Genomic DNA, 15,197 nt, shown 5'->3' on the forward strand with positions numbered 1-15,197 from the left:
ACAGAGAAGAAGGATAATTAATAATATATTTTAACCCCCTGCTATTCCTATAGCATTTTCACTGATCTTTATTTCTCTGTAACATATTCAGTGAGAGCTGATAGTCCAAAAGATTTGAAACCAGAATTACTAATATTTGGAATTGCGATGATTTTGACTACTAATATCACTGGGTGTTCATCAGTATTTTACATTGTGCAAACTCATGGCTGTTTTGCATCCTCTTCAGTCTAAAATGATTGCTGCTTTAGAAAAGCAGGTATCATTTTGTCTTCCTTGTTATTAAGAGATCAAACGTTTCCATGCCAATTCAACTTTCTTTATTGACTTATTGTGAGTAAATTCTAGTTTTAAAAAATGCTGTTACATTTTAAACTGTAGAAAACATCTTCATCGTTTGAACAAATCTTAGAGAAGGCAATTCTGAAAGCGTTATCTTGATTTTTTAAAAGTTATACATTTGTGACACCAAGTATGCAGACTTACTCTATCAGTATACTGCGTTTCATAGAAAAGTCAGCAAGAAACCTGCTTTACAGAGAGGAATGGTCTGTAAATAATAAATGATCATTGCCATTCACTGCCTACTTACTAGGTGCCAAGCCACCCAGTACTAATAGTGGGGGGAGCAGTAATTGAAGGAGGTAGAAGTTTGTTTAGTAGAACACCTTCCAGGAGGGCTCTATGTGTATTTAGAAGGAACTTGGATGGGCTGCTTGGAGTGGAGGCAGGGCTGAGATCCCTAAAGAGTTAAACTGCTTCTAAGGATGATCTGCTGGTTCATGGCAGTGCTTTGGGCTTGTAGGAGTGCAAGTTTAGATGGAAAGTTTGGCCAAGAAAGAAGAAGCTAGGAGATACTGAAGGGGTTGCGGGAGAATGTGAGTGGAAGGATGGAGCTCCGTCTGCATGATGGGCAGGTGAGCCAGTTTCAGGGCAGCACCGAAAGTAGATTTCAGGAGAAGACAGATGTCAAAGGAGGGTTCCAAGTGCTAATTCAGGAGTGTGTGATATAAATTACCTGAAGAGATCACCAGCAAAATCCACCGGTTGGTGGAATAAATTCCACCTTTGGTGGGAATAAATTTCTTTTGGAGAGGGTAAAGAGGCTCTGAGATGGGCCCTAAACTTGTTCTGAGGCAAGAGAGGGCTACAAGTATGAACTGCCCACATTTGGAAAATAATAGTTAAAAGGATAATAGCAGCTTTATTGCTGAGTGCATTAAAGTTAGGCTCATTGTAAATCTTACCTCAGTGAATCCGCAACACTGCCTCTTAGTTCAGTGGATTATCCTGTGGTAGTAAATGAGGAAACTAGCTCAGAGAGGTTAGGCAACTTGTCTGAGGACATTCAGCACATAGAAATGCTGGGCTGAGAAAAAAGTCTAACTCCAAAGTCATCTGTCTTCATCCATCACTGTTCTTCCTTTTTAAGGGTGGAGCTGAGGGGCTAGCTTCTAGATCAAGCAGCAGCTTCCCTGCTGCGTGGGACAGTGAATGCATGTAACTACTTCCATCCCTGGTTCCTTGGTCTCTGGCATCCCAGGAGAGCTTACTGTTTTCCAGGTACCTTCCTCATAGGTTCTTGGGAGGATTAAATAAACTAATGCATGTAAAAAAACAATGCTTAAAACAATGCCTAGCATTGGAAGGGCCCATTCATGTTATCTAGTATTATTAAGAACCCTGCAGGCATATCCTCATTTAATTCTCACAAGCCTATGAGATGGAAACTATTACCCCCATTTTACAGATAATAAAACTGAGGCTCAGCGAGATTATGTAATTTGCCCAGGTTTACACAGAGAGTAAGTCAAAGAGCATGAATTCAGCCCCAAATCGAAGGAGTCTAGACTTATTGTCATTGTATCTACTGTCCCCAGCTTCTTCTTTCAGACTCCAGATTCTGGTGCTTCTGGAGCTGGGAAACCACAAGCCGTAGGCTGGCTCTAACTCTGAAGTCCACTTTCAGTTCAAACATTTGTGCTGATTGAATGCCAGACTGTGCACTTCCAGATTGTGCTTCACTCTGTACTCTGAGGGGCCAGAGGTTGAGACCAGTAAGTCAGCCTCCTATAACATCCGTCTTCTGGCGTGGATGTGCGCATTCAATGTTTAGTCTGTTACTTGTTTCCAGCAAGTCTGGATTTCAAGTCCTTTTACTCAACAATTATGACATAGTAATCCAGAACGAATGGCTTTTCCTGGTCGTGTCTTCTGTGTTTATTCATGCTGAAATGTTTCATCACGTTACCCATCTCAACTGGTGCAGCTAAAAACGTCTGTCATGGCATCTGAGTTTAAGTGACAGGCAGCACTGAGACGCTGTGTGCATAGGCTTGAGAATCACATTCTCACAACCCCAAAAAGTGTTTTGAAATTAAGAACTGTTTGCAATGACTGACTGCACCGAACATTTACTATAAATGTAACTATAGTTGTTCTAAATTTTTACAAGGACATTTGGAGATAACGCGGTAATGAAATCTGGAGTCTGGCCATTGACCCTAGAGCAGCGGTTCTCAACCTGTGGGTCGTGACTCCTTTGTAGCAATGAAAATACTTTGCAGCATTAGGAAGGTTGAGAACCACTGCCCAAGAGAGATGCATCCTGCCTCATCAGCTCACTAGATGTGGGACCTGAGGTGAATAACCTTGTCTCTTGAGGCCTCAGTATCCTTGTCTATGAAAGGAGTGGGATAATGGCAGTAGTTTCCTCATGAGGTTTAATGAGTGAGGGCATGAAAACTGCTTAGACACATGATAACATTAGATACACCATACTGGGTATCTGTTATTAGGAGCCAATAACCCATGGTTCCTCTCGAGATTTAATAACTCTAATAAGAGCAATTAGTATAATTCTTGGCACAGCATAAGTGCTCAATAAGTGTTTGCTATCAATACCATGGCTGCTGCTGTTGATGTTACTGGTATTAAGCCCAGAATTCTTTACCTTTCCTTTCTTTATTAACTTGAAGTGACTTCTCCATGTCCGACATTGCTCTGGACACTGGGATACGTCAGATACCACCTTGGTGGTGGGAAGTTCACAGAATCCTGAGGGCAGAAGGCCAATTATGAGAGACAGGTCCCAGCTGCCTTAGCATATGAGAGGATACTCTGGAGCAGCAACTTCTGAATCAGGAAGAGAGAGCAGGACAAACTCCATGGAGGAAGGCACTGAGCCGGGGGCTGAAGGACGTGGGATGTTCACAGCAGACCATGAGGGGCAGGGCCACTTCGGACAGGCAGCCTGGGGATGTGAAGTAGCAAATGCTGGATTCAGCTAACCAGAGGGACTAGACTCTCTTGTACACAGGACAATAATGTGGTAAAGGAGCTGAGTGGGAGAAGAGCTGGATAAAGCACTACAGATCCAGGGTGGAGGGCCCTCTGTGCAGCAGGGGGGCCTTGGGATCCACCCCATTGGAAATGAAGCCATGTTGATTGGATTTAAGCTTGAACATGAAGCAATGGTCTTCATAGCCTGGAGAATGTGTCTGGAGGATGGACTGGAGGTTTCCTTATGGGGAGACCAAACCAGATATACAGAGGTGTGTGTGTGAAAGAAGATGAGGACCAGGGCTAAGGAGACAGGGAAGGAGGGAGAGGAGAGAATAGATTTCCCCGGCTTTGGGAATGGTATGAATGTGGAGTGTGAGACTCGGGCAACCAAATGCATATCCACACCCTACAGCAATCCAAGGAGTACAGGTCGGCAAAGACGTAGGGCCTGGTTAACAGTGACGTGTTCAGATGGGGAATACTAGGTGAGTGACGTGTTCAGATGGGGAATACTAGGACACCCAGGGGACAACTGCCAGGCCACTAGCCTCCTGGAGCTCAGACAAGGATTTGGTTGTCACTAGGATGCCGGGAGTTAGTAGATAAAGGCAGCTGAGGAAGCAGCAGCTACAAAGGAGACAGATCAGGAACAATGGAGAGGGCGGTGGAGGGGAAAGATGGCTTGGTGGCACGGTCCCCAGCTAAGGCCATGGTCTTTAGCATTAGACAAGTGTGGATTTGAGTGTAGGCTCTGCCATGTACAAACCCTGTGAGTTTGAGCAACTTGGTTAACCTTTGAGCCTTTATTTCTTCTTTGGTAAAATGGGGACAATAGTAGCATCTATCTTATAAGATTTCTCTGAGAGTAGAGTGAGATGGTGCAAGTAAGGATCAAAGGGAAGTGTCCTGCACTTATTAAGAGCTCAGTAGATGTTGGATAATCAGTAAAAGGTGTCATAAAAAACCCATAGGGGAGGAGTTTTGGAAAAGGAGCCATCAATATTGTAGATGTAGGGCAGCGCCCTTAGCTCAGTGGTTAGGGCACCCCCCCCAAATACGCCCAGGCTGCAGGGTTTGAACCTGGCCTGGGCCAGCTAAACAACAATGACAACTGCAACAAAATAATAACCAGGCTTTGTGGTGGGCACCTGTAGTTCCAACTACTTGGGAGGCTTAGGCAAGAGATTCGCTTGAGCCCAAGAGCTTGAAGTTGATGTGAGCTGTGATGCCACAACACTCTACCAAGGGCAACATAGTGAGACTCTGCCTCAAAAAAAAAAAAAATACTATAGATGTCACAGAGAAATCAAATGGGATGAGTCCTTAGAAGTGACCAGTGGACTGGGCAGTTGGAAGGCAGCTAGTAATATTGGAGAGCAGAATTTCTGAGGAGCTACAGGGCCTGAGATGGTGAGTTCCAGGAGAGTAGGGAAAAGAGTTTCAACAAGACCTAGTCCCTCATTGCCACCTGATCACTAGACACGAGGTGAGTAGAATAGATATGAATCACTACCCCCCTGGGTAATAGCAAATCACGCTGCCAGCCTCGAGGCCTCCCCTCCCACAGCTCCTCCATGTCAGAACCCCATCACATTCCTCACTACTCATTCCAGCCTCCCTCCCCACCAGAACGTCAGTGCCACAAAAGCAACAGCTGAGCCTGCCTTGCTTCCTCTGTATCCAGAGGAAGGACCAGGGAGTGCCCAGCAGAGGGCCAGGCACCGACCTACATGCTGGAACATGGGTACAAATCACCTGTGAAGGTTAATTATATGTCAACTTGACTGGGCTATGGGGTGCCCAGATTGCACTCTGTTTCTGGGTATGTCTGTGAAGGTGTTCCAGATGAGATTAGGCTTTGACTCAGTGAGTCCAGTAAAGCAGATAGTCCTCCCTGACACAGGGGGGCCTCACGCTGCTCCATGGAGAGCCTGAATAGAACAAAAGGCAGAGGAAGGGAGAACTCACCCCTTTATTTCTGCCCAACTGCTTGAGCGAGGACAGCTCATCTCATCTCCTGCCCTTGAGATTGGGATTGACAACAGTGGCTCCCTGGTTCTCAGGCCTTCAGACTTGATCTGAACTATACCACCAGCTGTCCTGGCCTCTGGCTTACAGGCGACAGAGTGTGGGACTCCTCAGAGTCCATGACTACACAGGGCAACTCTTCATGGTAAATGCCCTTTCACTCCCATCTGTCTGTGTGAGAACCCTGGCTAACACACCTGAGTGCAAGAGTAAGAAGGTCTAGCTAGTGATACAGGCTGTGAAGGAAACCTTCAGGGATGGGGTAGAGCAGGTGGGGATGGAGGGAAGCATCAGATGTAACAGGCAGGAAGTGCCCTGGTGGACAAGTGGCTTCTTAGAAGAGAGGTAGCCACGCAAGGATCCCTTGGGGGTAAACATTCCAAATCCTGGACCAACAACCCCTGATGTCCTGAGTGGGGGATGAACATCCACTTTTTAAAGATAAGAAGAAAGGTTTGCAGGGCCAGAGAATAGAGGTGGAGGGGAGAGAGGTGGGAAATAAGCCTGGAGAAAGGGGAAAGGCCTCATCACCCACATCGGGGGCTCCAAGTTTGCCCACTCCGGGCGTGTCCTGCCATTCACCAGCAGGCACTGAACTGACAGAAGCAGGATCAGGTGTCCACCTGGTAGCCAAGACTCTCCTTGGCTCTCTGCTGATAGCTGCAGAGTCATGCACTTGGCCAGCCATGGGCTGTTTGGTGTTAGGGCCCAGAACACATGACGAGAGGTGAGCATTGCTATAAAGGTCTTTGTATTTCATTCAACGAATAGAAAAACAAAAAGAGACCTCTCCTCCAACTTTTTATTTGGAAAAATTTCAAATCTACAGAAAAGCTGCGGAAGAGTACCGTGATCATAGCCCTCCATGTCAACATTTGCACACTCTCTCTCTCTCTGTCTCTCCCAATATTATCTCTTCTGTGTATTTATTTTAAATTTTTGCTGAATCATTTGCATATTAACTACAGACGTCATGATACTTTGCCCTCAAATACTTGAGCATAGATCTTCCAGGATAAAGGAAATAAGAATATTTTCTATATAAACACAATTTCCACACTCTAGAAACTTACACTGATATAATACTATTATCTAATATGCACATATTCAGATGTCCCCAAACTGTCCTTTATAGCTGTTTATTTATCTAAGATCCAATCAAGGGTCATATATTTTAATTACCTTTTTTAAAAATCTTCTTTCATCTAGAATAGTTCCCAGGGTTTTTTTGTTTGTTTGTTTGTTTTTCTTCTGTCTTTCATGACAGTGAAATGCGTGAACAGAGCAGGCCCATTGCTGCACAAAATGTCCCACAGTTTGGGTTCCTCTGATTATTTCTCTTGATCGGATTTGGGTTCACCCATTTTGGCATGAATACTGCATAGAAGACGCTGAATCCTTCCCAGTGCCTCGCATCAGCCCCACAGTGTGCTCTGTCACCAGTGACACAATCTTTGATGTTGTGGAAGCAGCTTTATGCCTTTGTAGTTGGTAAACAATCTGAGAAGTGGTACTCTGAGACTGTGGATATCCATTGGCAATTCCTGCATGATTCCAGTATTATGCTAGTGGCTGCAAAATAGTGATTTGCTATTTTTAGCTTTATTCATATTCTTCAGTATAGAAGAACCCCCTTGTCTCCCTAACCCCCACCCCCCACAAGGACATATTCACTCTGGCACTCCTGGTGCTTCAAGTCCCATTCAAATTCAAAGACCTTGAGGTCCAGTTTAGGGGAAGGTTATACAGCCTAATTGACAGCTCTCCTAAGGCTACAGTGAGAGGTCATTCCTCAGAGAAGAACTTGAGATGCAATTCTTAAAATCAGGAGAAACGAAAGCCAGGCAGATGAAAACAACGTCTGCCTTCCAGTTAAGATTAGAAGGACTTCTTCCTATCACTGTGTGAGGCAGCCTAATCCCCATATGGCACTAGTTTAAAATAGAAAGGGGGAAAAGCCTTACACTGAAATCTCGGAAGGCTAGCCCCATACTCCATATGGGGCTCCTGGTGTCCCATACTCATATCCTGCGCTTCACTGTGTGTGGACTTTATCCTCAAATCTGCCTCGGGGTCCCCAGTAGCTCCTCTAGCTCAGGTTTTCACCCCTACTTCCCAACCAAAGGGAAAAACAGAGCGGGGAGAGGAAGGTCACATCCCTGCCCTTTAGGGGAATTTCCTGGAAGTCAGACATGATATTTCTGCCAACCTCCCCCTGGGCAGAATGATTCAGGTGGCTGTCCCCAGCTACAAGGAGAACCAAGGGAATGTGGTCTTCATTGTGTTTGCTCAGCTGAGCACTAAAGCTTCCATTTCTGCAGAAGAAGGGCAAATTAGCAGCCTCTTCCACAGATCGCATGAGGAACATGCTAGTAAGTTCATTTTAAAGGCGAGAAAAAATAAAACTCAGAACATTATTGTGTCGGTCTGAATCCAAAATCACACTGTGAAAGAGAGACTCTGATTCTGTGTCATCCGATCCACATCCTGAATCTATCTATCAGTATGGTTTGGTTCAGTGGCCTTCTTTGTAGATGAATTGCAGCCTTGTAATCATGACGCTGGTGATGTTGGCTCATGGTCCCTAAACAATCAGTATGGACAGCTGAAACCCTGATACATCCATGGCGGTGACAAGACATGCAGATGGAAAGCAGAATGACAGTGCGTGTGTGTTGGAAAGCACCCCAGCCTAGGTGCCTGGATACCAAGGTTCCAGTTCCAGCTCAGTCACTCATTGATTGTATGATCCTGGTTCACTTGTGACCCACTGTTCCCCAGTTCCCTCCTCCAAGTGTCCCCTCCACAGGCCTGAATTCTCTAATTTTAGGGAATATCTGCTTTCATGATGAGTCAAACTGGGATCTGGATTATAAAAGTATTTACAGCCTTCATTCCCCTATGTCAGGCAATTTGAGCATCTGTTGAATTGCAGGGCCTAGCTTGTTAATTGGGATTGCATTTTGCTTTTGTAATATCTCATGGGATTGATGGGAGATATTTATTAACCAAAGCTCTCTGAGAGCAGGAATCATCTTTGATTTTCTCACCATGGTGAACTCCATCCATCAGTTTACTTAGTGACTGACCTAGATCATGTTTTCCCAGATGAATGTGACAACTTCCCCTCCTCCTCCCTCCACAAGAGCAAGCATGAGCTTCCAAAGGAGAACTTACACAGCACTTACTTTGCAATTTACTTCGTTTGCTTTTCATAACAATTCAAGAAAGATGTTATGATTTCCCTTTTTTAAGGGTGAGAAATCTGAGATTCAGAAAGATAAAGTAACTTGTTTAAGGTTATACAATTTTAAATTTGAAATGTTCAGAAATATGAAGATAACTATAAAACACAAAAAGACACAAAAGGAAACTTGACCAAATTGCAGAGTATCTCTGTTCTTGGTTTAGATATCTCGACATTGACAGGATGTCAGCTCATTCTAAGTTAATTTATTAATTTACAGTTATTCCAATAAAAATACCAAGAAACTTTTTTTTTTGCAGTTTTTGGCTGGGGCTGGGTTTGAACCCACCACCTCTGCCATATGGGGCCAGTGCCCTACTCCTTTGAGCCACAGGTGCCGCCTGCAAGAAACTTTTTGGAAGTGAAACAAGTTGATACTAAAATTCATTGGAATAAGAAGCATATAAAGACTCAGTACCCGTAGCTCAGTGGTTAGGGCGCCCCTCCTCCATACACCAGAGCTGGCAGATTTGAACCCAGCCCAGGCCTGCTAAACAACAATGAAAACTACAACAAAAAATAGCCAGGTGTTATGGCAGGCACCTCTAATCTCAGCTACTCAGGGTGCTGAGGCAAGAGAATCACTTAAGCCCAAGAGTTTGAAATTGCTGTGAGCTGTGATGCCACCACACTCTACCTGGGGTGACATAGTGAGACTCTGTCTCAAAACAAAGAAAGAAAGAAAGAAAAGAAGCATACAAAAAATGGCTAGGAAATTGCTGAAGGGAAGAGCTAGGAGAGGGTCCTGCTATCCAACAACTATCAAAACTATCTCAAAATAAATTCACTGGGATAAAAAATGAACATTTTCATAAATGATGTTACAACATCAGTTAAACATTTGACGAAATGTAAAGTTAGATCTATTCCTCATACCACAGATGAGAATGCATTCCAAATGTATCAAAGATCTAAATGTAAATTAACGAAATTACTCAGCGATAGAAGAAAACAGGAAAATTCCCTCTAAGCTGAGGGTCCCTCCCTATGCCCCAAAGCCAAGATGTGATAAAAGAAGATTGACAAACCTAACTACTTAAAATTTAAAAAAAAAATAAATTTGCATAGCCAAACATCATAAGCAAAGTCAAAAGACAAATTGGAAAAAAAAATTGCAACACATACCACAAATAAAAAGCTGCGATTTCTTACGTGGAAAGAACTTTTCAGCATCAAAAGAATTTCTTTTTTTCATTGTTGGGGATTCATTGAGGGTACAATAAGCCAGGTTACACTGATTGCATTTGTTAGGTAAAGTCCCTCTTGCAATCCTGTCTTGCCCCGAAAAGGTGTGGCACATACCGAGGCCCCACCCACCTCCCTCTTTCCCTCTCTCTTCTCTTCCTTTCCCCACCCCTCCCTCCTTCTTTCTCTCTCTGCTCTCCCCTTCCCTCACCCCCACTGTGACCTTCATTGTCATGAATTGTCCTCATATCAAAATTGAGTACATAGGATTCATGCTTCTCTATTGTGATGCTTTACTAAGAATAGTGTCTTCCACTTCCATCCAGGTTAATACGAAGGATGTAAAGTCTCCATGTTTTTTAATGGCTGAATAGTATTCCATGGTATACATATACCACAGCTTGTTAATCCATTCCTGGGTTGGTGGGCATTTAGGCTGCTTCCACATTTTGGCAATTGTAAATTGAGCTGCAATAAACAGTCTAGTACAAGTGTCCTTATGATAAAAGGATTTCTTTCCATCTGGGTAGATGCTCAGTAATGGGATTGCAGGATCAAATGGGAGGTCTAGCTTGAGTGCTTTGAGGTTTCTCTATACTTCCTTCCAGAAAGGTTGTACTAGTTTGCAGTCCCACCAGCAGTGTAAAAGTGTTCCCTTCTCTCCACATCCATGCCAGCATCTGCAGTTTTGAGATTTTGTGATGTCGGCCATTCTCACTGGGGTTAGATGGTATCTCAGGGTTGTTTTTATTTTCATTTCTCTAATATATAGGGATGATGAGCATTTTTTCATATGTTTGTTAGCCATTCATCTGTCTTCTTTAAAGAAGGTTCTATTCATGTCTCTTCCCATTGATATATGGGATTGTTGCCTTTTTCCATGTGGATTAATTTGAGTTCTCTATAAATCCTAGTTATCAAGCTTTTGTCTGATTCAAAATATGCAAATATCCTTTCCCATTGTGTAGGTTGTCTCTTTGCTTTGGTTGTTGTCTCCTTAGCTGTACAGAAGCTTTTCAGTTTAATGAAGTCCCATTTGTTTATTTTTGTTGTTGTTGCAATTGCCGTGGCAGTCTTCTTCATGAAGTCTTTGCCCAGGCCAATATCTTCCAGTGTTTTTCCCTATGCTTCCTTTGAGGATTTTTATTGTTTCATGCCTTAAATTTAAATCTTTTATCCATTTTGAATCAATTTTTGTGAATGGGGAAAGGTGTGGGTCCAGTTTCTGTCTTTTACATGTGGATATTCAGTTCTCCCAACACCATTTATTGAATAGGGAGTCTTTCCCCCAAGGTATGTTCTTCTTTGGTTTATTGAGGATTAGGTGGTTGTAAGATGTTAGTTTCATTTTCTGGTTTTCCATTCGATTCCAAGTGTCCATGTCTCTATTTTTGTGCCAGTAACATGCTGTCTTGATCACTATGGCTTTGTAGTACAACCTAAAATCTGGTATGCTGATGCCCCCAGCTTTATTTTTATTACTAAGAACTGCCTTAGCTATACGGGTTTTTTTCTGGTTCCACACAAAATGCAGAATCATTTTTTTCCAAATCTTGAAAGTACAATGTTGGTATTTTAATAGGAATGGCATTGAATAGGTAGATTGCTTTGGGAAGTATAGACATTTTAACAATGTTGATTCTTCCCATCCATGAGCATGGTATGTTCTTCCATTTGTTAATATCCTCTGCTATTTCCTTTCTGAGGATTTCATAATTTTCTTTATAGAGGTCCTTCACCTCCTTCATTAGGTATATTCCTAGGTATTTCATTTTCTTTGAAACTATGGTGAAGGCAGTTGTGTCCTTAATTAGCTTCTCATCTTGACTGTTATTGGCGTATACAAAGGCTACTGACTTGTGGACATTGATTTTATATCCTGAAACATTACTCTATTTTTTGATGACTTCTAGGAGTCTTATGGTTGAGTCTTTGGGATTCTCTAAGTATAAGATCATGTCATCAGCAAAGAGGGAGAGTTTGACCTCCTCTGCTCCCATTTGGATTCCCTTTATTTCCTTGTCTTGCCTAATTGTATTGGCTAGAACTTCCAGCACTTTGTTGAACTTCCAGCACTTTGTGACAGAGGACAACCTTGTCTGGTTCCAGTTCTAAGAGGAAAAGCTTTCAGTTTTACTCCATTCAATAAAATATTACCTGTGGGTTTGTGATAGATAGCTTCAATCGGTTTTAGAAATGTACCATCTATGCCTATACGCTTCAGTGTTCTCATTAGAAAAGGATGCTGGATTTTATCAAATGCTTTTTCTGCATCTATTGAGAAGATTATATGATCTTTATTTTTGCTTCTGCTAATATGGTGGATAGCGTTTATGGACTTGTGTGTGTTAAACCAGCCTTGCAACACTGGAATGAAACCTACTTGATCATGATGTGTGACTTTTTTGATGATAAGCTGTAATCTATTGGCTAGGATTTTGTTGAGAATTTTTCCATCTATATTCATGAGTGAGATTTTCTGAAATTCTCCTTTTTGGTTGGGTCTTTTCCTGGTTTTGGTATCAGGGTGATGTTTGCTTCATAGAACGTGTTGGGGAAGATTTCATCCTCCTCAATTTTTTGGAATAATTTCTGCAGTACAGGAATAAGCTCTTCCTTGAAGGTTTGATAGAATTCTGGTGTGAAGCCATCTGGACCAGGGCATTTTTTGGTTGGAAGCTTTTTTATTGTTTCTTTAATCTCAGTGCTTGAAATTGGTCTGTTGAGGAGCTCTATTTTTTCCTGGCCAAGTCTAGGGAGAGGGTGTGATTCCAAATATTGATCCATTTCCTTCACATTGTCAAATTTCTGGGCATAGAGTTTCTGGTAGTATTCAGATATGATCTCTTGTATCTCTGTGGGATCAGTTGTTATTTCCCCTTTATCATTTCTGATTGAGGTTACTGGAGATTTTACTTTTCTATTTCTCGTTAGTCTGGCCAATGGTTTATCTATTTTATTTATTTTTTCAAAAAACCAACTCCTTGTTTCATTAATTTTCTGAATGATTCTTTTGTTTTCAATTTCATTCATCTCTGATTTGATTTTGGATATTTATTTTCTTCTACTGGGTTTAGGCTTAGATTGTTCTTCTTTTTCCAATTCCATAAGATGGCTTGTGAGTTTGTTGATGCGCTTTCTTTCTGTTTTTCAAATGTAGGCATCTAAAACGATAAATTTTCCTCTCAAAACTGCTTTTACAGTATCCCACAGGTTTTGGTAGCTTGTGTCTTCATTGTTGTTATGCTCAAGCAAGTTAATGATTTTCTGTTTTATTTCTTCCTCCACCCATCTGTTATTCAACAGAAGGTTATTTAATTTCCATGCATTTGTGTGGGGTTGAACGTTTTTGTTAGAGTTGAGTTCCACCTTTAGTGCCTTATGGTCTGAGAAGATATAAGGTAAAATTTCAATTCTTTTGATTCTGTTGGTATTTGTTTTGTGTCCTAGAATATGATCAATTTTGGAGACTGTTCCATGGGGTGAAGAGAAGAATGTATATTCTTTATCTTTGGGATGGAGTGTTCTATATGCGTCTATCAAGCACAGTTGTTCTAGGGTCTCATTTAAATCTTTTATATCTTTGTTTAATTTCTGTTTAGAAGATCTGTCCAGCTCTGTAAGAGGAGTGTTAAAGTCCCCTGTTATTATGGTATTATCGGATATCATATTGCTCAGACTGAGTAAGGTCTGTTTCAAGAATCTGGGAGCATTTAAATTGGGTGCATAAAGATTTAGAATTGAAACGTCTTCTTGTTGTATTTTTCCCTTGACCAATATAAAGTGACCATCTTTGTCTTTTTTGACTTTAGTTGCTTTAAATCCACATGTATCTGAAAATAAGATTGCAACTTCTCTTTTCTTCTGAATTCCATTTGCCTGAAAAATTGTCTTCCAACCCTTGACTCAGAGTTTTAATTTGTTTTGAAGCCAGGTGTGTTTCTTGCAGACAACAAATGGATGACTTGTGTTTTTTTAATCCAGTCAGCCAATCTATGTCTCTTCAGTGGGGAATTCATGCCATTAACATTTATTGAGATAATTTATAAGTATGGTAGTATTCTATTCATCTTCTTTTGTGACAGTCCATTGCTTAGGTTTATCTTTTGCATCAGTGTGGAGGTTAGGTTCTGTCCTTTAATTTCTGAGTTCTTACTTTGCTGCTGATTCATTGAGATGGTCAGTGTGTAGAACAGGTTGAAGTATTTCCTGTAGAGCTGGTCTTGTTGTGGCAAATTTCCTCCATGTTTGTATATCTGTAAATGATTTGATTTCTCTGTCAATTTTAAAGCTTAGGTTAGCAGGGTATAGAATTCTGGGCTTAAAATCATTCTGTTTAAGTAGATTAAATGTAGATGACAATTGTCTTCTTGGTTGGAAAGTTTCATTAGAGAAGTCTTCAGTCACTCTGATGGATTTGCCCCTGTAGGTCAACTGGCACTTACTCCTGGTAGCTTGAAGAATGGTTTCTTTTGTCTTGACTTTGGATAGGTTCATCACAATGTGTCTTGAAGAAGTTCGGTTAGAGTTGAGGAGACCTGGGGCCTGATATCCCTCTGAAAGCAGTGTGTCAGAATCTTTGGTGATATTTGGGAAATTTTCATTTATAATATTCTCTAGTATGGCTTCCATTCCTCTGGGGCATTCTTTTACCCCTTCTGGGATTCCTATCACTCGTATTTTGGAACACTTCATAAAGTCCCATAATTCTGACAGTGAACTTTCTGCTTTCTCTCTCTTCTTTTCTGCCTCTTTAACTATCTGAGTTATCTCAAGAACTTTGTCCTCTACCTCTGAAATTCTTTCTTCTGCATGATCTAACCTATTGCTGATACTTTCCATTGCATCTTTAAGTTCCCTAATTGACTGCTTCAGTTCCTTCAGCTCCACTATATCCTTTCTATACTCTTCATATCATTCATCTCTTATTTGATTCTGTTTTTGGATTTCCTTTTGGTTATTTTCCACTTTATTAGCAGTTTCCTTCATTGTTTCCATTATTTCCTTCATTGTTTTCATCATGTGTATTCTAAATTCCCTTTCTGACATTCCTAGCATTTCTTCATAGGTGGAATCCTCTGCAGTAGCTACTTCATGGCCCCTTGGAGGGGTTGCTCTGGACTGGTTCTTCATGCTGCCTGGAGTTTTCTGCTGATTCTTCCTCATGAGTGATTTCTTTTATCTGTTTCCTTGCCCTAATTTTCCTTTCTCTTTCTCTTGCTCTTTAAGTTCCCATGACGGTGGACTAAGGTTTCAATGGGTCCTTTTGTTACAGGACCAGAAGGATGAGAAGGTTGAAGAGCAAGAAGGGATAAAAGAAAGAAAAAAGAGAAAAGAAAATAGAGAAAGGAGAGGGGATGGGTAAAAGGGAATATTAACAAAAAGAAGAGAAGCACAGAAAGAGGGAAATAGAGCAATATAGGTGTACAGTAGGGTACTTTGACACAAACTT

The sequence above is a fragment of the Nycticebus coucang genome, chromosome 22 (genome assembly GCF_027406575.1).
Source record: "Nycticebus coucang isolate mNycCou1 chromosome 22, mNycCou1.pri, whole genome shotgun sequence".
NCBI classification, from domain to species: domain Eukaryota; kingdom Metazoa; phylum Chordata; class Mammalia; order Primates; family Lorisidae; genus Nycticebus; species Nycticebus coucang.